Source organism: Pangasianodon hypophthalmus, chromosome 9, assembly GCF_027358585.1.
Source record: "Pangasianodon hypophthalmus isolate fPanHyp1 chromosome 9, fPanHyp1.pri, whole genome shotgun sequence".
NCBI classification, from domain to species: domain Eukaryota; kingdom Metazoa; phylum Chordata; class Actinopteri; order Siluriformes; family Pangasiidae; genus Pangasianodon; species Pangasianodon hypophthalmus.
This window is the reverse complement of record NC_069718.1, coordinates 5,176,382-5,181,869: the sequence shown is the minus strand read 5'-3', so window position 1 is coordinate 5,181,869 and position 5,488 is coordinate 5,176,382. Positions and strand designations below refer to the sequence as shown.

The 5,488-nt window shown below is 35.3% G+C and overlaps 1 protein-coding gene across 1 annotated transcript in view; it reads right to left on the bottom strand.

The window, feature by feature from the left end:
• Positions 1-3,005: 3,005 nt before the first annotated feature.
• Positions 3,006-5,488, bottom strand: part of rragcb (Ras-related GTP binding Cb) — a 12,914-nt gene continuing 10,431 nt past the window's right edge. The window contains exon 7 of the mRNA XM_034307648.2: positions 3,006-5,488. This exon is cut by the window's right edge and continues 851 nt beyond it. The gene's annotated coding sequence lies outside the window, so the exon portion shown is untranslated.

Genomic DNA, 5,488 nt, shown 5'->3' with positions numbered 1-5,488 from the left:
GTGGTCCAAGTTACCACGGAAACAAGGGGGCGGGGACACCGCTGTCAAGCCCCGCCCTTAACCGGAAACACCAAATTTGGCCATGACTACACAGGAAAGGATTTCTTTAATAAACTTTAATAAACACTGTGTCTTACTTAACAACGTTAACGATAATAACAATATTATTAGCCATAATTATTTGCTTTCTTTCAGTAAATGTTATGTTTATAGTGTTTGTTTTTATATTTTTTTATTTTATATTTTTTTTATTGCATATGTGTTACATTTATTTTTTTTATTATTATTAATATTATATACATACACTAGTACCCGGATATTCATTTATTCAACTTTGAAATGATTTTAAATAAAAGATTATGAAATGATTTTTATGTAGCTAACAATATTACACACTGCATATTTTAAACATTTCAGCTGACATTATTATTATTATTATTATTATTATTATTATTATTATTATTATTATTATTATTATTAAGCAGTAGTATAATTTAATCTGATAAGGAATTATTATTATTATTATTATTATTATTAAGCAGTAGTATAATTTAATATGATAAGGAATTATTATTATTATTATTATTATTATTAAGCAGTAGTATAATTTAATATGATAAGGAATTATTATTATTATTATTATTATTATTATTATTATTATTAAGTAGTATAATTTAAGCTGATTAGACATTTTTTAACATGTGATCTTGCTTTGAATATTATTTTTGTAAAGGTATTTTATTTTTTATATAATAAACTATAACAATAAACGCAACACTTGATGCCAAACATGTTACACACTCATTTTTGACAAGAGTTTTATGGAAACAAAGACTAACACATTTTGCATTTTGTTTTGTATCATTTAATATAACAATTGTACTCTTCCCAATATTCAGTGTTGTTCATTTTTTAAAATCATAATCCGGGTGCTAATTATTCTAAAATTATATATATATAACTATTGTTACTGATTGGTACATGTCAGTCTGTAGTAATTAAAATTAAAAACACACTCAGTGTTGTAGTAAATGTATTATAAATAAACCTGAATAAAATGAAAGTTTTGTTCTGGTTCTGATCAGCTTCCAAATTCAAATTTTATTTGTCACATGCATAACCATACGCAGTACGACATGCAGTGAAATGCTTTGTACAACTGTTCCAACATAGAAAAGAAAATATAGAAAAATATTTAAATATAAAGTAAAATATATACATAAAAAATATAAAGAAAAGTATTAAATATTAGAAAAATATATACATTAAAAAAAATGTTTCTGCACAATTCTAAATAATTTACAATTACATATGATGATGTTTTGGTAGGTTAAAAACTAAAAATCCAATCAAAAGTTGAACAAAATAAACTGTTTTATTCACAAATCCCCTTTTTATTTGTCATAAACATCTTCCTAACTTTCACCGGTCATTATCAGTCTGAGCCGCTTCATACGAAGTGTCCTCATTAGCCATGCTTTCATGAAAGTCAGTTAATTCAGTTACTTTTATTGAATAAACCAGGATTTATTTCCTCTAAAAGCAAAAATACTAGTACACAGATGATGTGCCCTAAATTATGTACACTATGTATGACACCTAGAGGAAACGGGACAGCATTACATTCCAAATTTTATATATTATTATGTTTTATATTATAGTATTTTATTATGAAACTACTACAATTGTTTTTTTTTTTTTTTCATCCAAGTTTTACATATACTATACAGCCGAAACTATGTGGACACCTGACCGTCACAGCTGCGTGAGGTTGCGGATCCCATTCCAAACCCACGGACGTTCGTTTGTCTTTGCAGCTGTAAGAGCTTCCACTCTTACGCGAAGTCTTTCTACAAGATTTCGGAATGTCGCTGTGGGAATTTTTGCTCATTGAATCCAGTCAAAAGAGCACTGATGAAGTCAGGCACTGCTGTTGGACGAGAAGGCTCGCAATCGACGTTCCAGTTCATCCTAATGGTGTTCAGTGGGGTTGAGGTCAGGACTCGGTGCAGGAGTTTCTCCAGATCAACCTTTCCAACCATGGGTTTATGGACCTGGCTTTGTGCACAGATGCAGTATCATGCTGGAACAGCGTCTAAAATGTCTTTGTATGCTATAACATTAACATTAACATTAACATTAACATTATCCTTCACTGGAACTACAAGGCCCCAAACCCTGAAAACAGCCCCAGACTATTATCATCTCTCCTCCACCACACTATACTGTTGGCACTCTGTGTTCCTGTAGGTAGCGTTCTCCAGGCGTCCACCAAACCCAGATTCATCCATCAGCCTCCCGGATAGTGAAGCGTGATTCATCACTCCAGAGGACTGCTCCAGAGTGCAGTGTTTTTCACCACACCAACCCACGCTCGGCACTGAGCATAATGATCATACGCTCGTGTGCAGCTGCTTGGCCATGAAACATGAAACTCATTTCATGAAGCTCCTGACGCACAGGTCCTGTGCTGATGTTGCTTCCAGAGGCAGTTTGGAGATCTGGAGTGAGTAATTAAACAGAAGATGGGTGATTTTTTACATGCTTCAGCACTCGGCAGCCCCGCTCTGTGAGTTCGTGTGCTTCATGGCTGAGCTGTTGTTGCTCCTAGATGCTTCCGTTTCACAATAATAGCACTTGCTGTTGATCAGGGCAGATCTAGCAGCATGAGCTGACTTGTGGCATCCTGGAACTGTGCCACGATTAAAGTCACTGAGCTCTTCAGTACGACCCATTCTGCTGCCAGTGGGCGTCTATGGAGATTGCATGGATATGTGCTTGATTTTATGCACCTGTTAGCAATGGGTGTGGCTTAAACACCTGACACAATCATTAGGAAGGGGGTGCACATACTTTTGACCATATAGTGTACATATATATGCATATATTCTTTTACACTTGGTGATGGAAATGTACCTTTATCATGGCAGTAAAAAAACCTTGAATGAAATTGAACTAAACTACTTAAAAATGATGGACACTGAAATTAAACATTTCAACAAAATATAACTTTATTAACATATGGACAAATTTTCAAACAAAATAAATGTCTTTTTTTTTTTTTTAACAAGATAACAGATTAATTTCAATCACGATATTAACATGAATCAATTCCGCACCAGATTATTAAAAAAAAAACATATCCAACACTCACACAGTCTTACACAATGAGAATTTGCGTTTCTGAATACAAATATATAAAGTTTTGCATATTAAAAAAAAAAATTACATTTTTGGACCCCGACACTTTCACCTCTCTCTCCTGCGTGGAGAGGAGACGTTCAGCTCGGCTGTAGCGTAGCATAGTGTTAATACTTCAGCACTGAGAGTAAACACACCCACACCCACACCCACACACACGCTCTGTTTCTCGTGTAGTGTAGTGTAGTGTAGTGTTAATGCGGGTTTGCAGCACAGAGTTCAAATCCCAGGTCTTTAAATCTCTTAACACAAATCAGGCTCAGTGAGAAGTCACTCACAGGGACAGTGGGTTGGTGTGTAATATTTCAGAAAGAGAACGTTCTAGATAATTCACTGAAAACGTTAATTGTTGCACAGTGATGCTTTAGTAAGAGCGAGCCTGTATTATTTTTTATTCTAAAGTGTTAACTCAGGCGCACTGGGGCAGAGGCTTCTTCAGAACGGGTGAGATTACTGAAAGTGTGTGTGACAGATGTCATGGGAGGAATGAAAACACACACACACACACACACACACACACACACACACAGATGCACCAATCCCATATACTGATATCACAGTAAAGTAAGGAATAAAACACTTCAGGACATGCTGTTACAGGAAAATAATCAACCCCTGTTACTGCGTATTTTCCTATAACTGCACCTCCTAATGCGTTTTATTCCTTTTATACCACAGCAGTTTGTCAACAATTACAAAATTACAATTTATTTATTAAAGAATGACAAATCATACTTTTTTTTATCCATTTATAGTTGCAATTACTGTTGTGGAACATCTACAAAATACGTTATAGCAGCGATAAACAGTTGTTCCCTCACCAGACGCTCCTTTTTTCTGTCTCTTGAAGTTAAGACAAAAAAAAAAAATTTTTCCAATCCGTTTCCGCACTACGTCCCTGTGAATGAGCTGTTACTATAGAAACGGTAACGTATTAGAACGAGCACATTAATATAAACATGTGATTTGGAGCTGATGTTATAAAAAATGAATCAACACCTTCTGAACACTTGCCATCAGAAGTACAGATCAAACAGCGCTATTAGTTATTAGTTAATCACATTTTAAAATGTTTCTTATAGGACGTTGTTTCAATAATAAGTATAAACTTCCAGCTTGACTCCAAATACAATTTCAAACTGATTCTCTGGGTGGAAATTTTAGAAAGAAAGAAGATACGATGCTTGTTATGTTCCTAATGTGCTTAAAACTTGAACCTTGTGGTGATTTTGCACGTCACTAAGAGACTCCTGCTTCTTGTCTCTCAAGTGTAATTTCAGGATTTAGGTCTTTACACGTCGATCAGACTTTGTTGTATTGATCTCGTAATAAATAGTGTAGTTTGGCTTCTCAGAGACGATTCATTTCTGAATGATTTCCTTCGACAGCTCTGAATGAAACACTATAAATCTAATTACTGAAATTCCACCGGTGACGTCGCAGCTGGGAACGGAGCCGTCTTTGGTGTTGTACGTGTTGCCATAGAAACGACCGATTTCCGAGTCTGAGGAGACGAATAGCTATAAACTGCGTCTTTCTTAGTTTCGTCTTGTTTTTAACTGCAATATTGACATTAAGCGAACTCGCTGCAAACGAGTCAAATCCAATCTGATCCGATCCAGTGTTCATGTGTATAGCAGATTAGTACGGGATTGATGCATCCTCCATTTTACAAAGTCATACGCATGTGAATCTCCACACACACACACATACACACACACACACACACACATACACACACACACACAGAGGTAAAATATAAACGTGCTACATTGTATTGAGCTGGATGACTGACAGTGTGAGAGGTCTTTTTTCGTAAACGAACATGTTTTCCCATCATACATCACTTCCTTATAATGAACTGGAGGCTACAGACGCCCAGCTACATTAGCCTCGTAGCTCAGGTTCTAAACTAAAGAAGTAGACACCGAACTAAACGTAGCTGCAGACATGCTACAGGTGTGACATTTTTGCGGTAAAAGATTCCAGCATTTTACGCAGAACGTATGGTTGCACGATATATCGTTTGTTATCAATATTGCGATATTTCATACACACCTGCAAATGTAAATAAGCCTCTGATCAATCACATCATTATTTTAAATGTCGATTTAAGCAACACTAATCATAAACGATTTAATTTTGAAAGTTCACGCAATTTGTCGTAATCGGAAATGTAGTGTTGTCTCCCGATCCACACTTTTAAACAGAGAAAATTCCGGAAATTCTTCTGCTTGGGATAAACGAATGAGCAGCGAGTCTACAAACACACCCACGTTTCCTTATC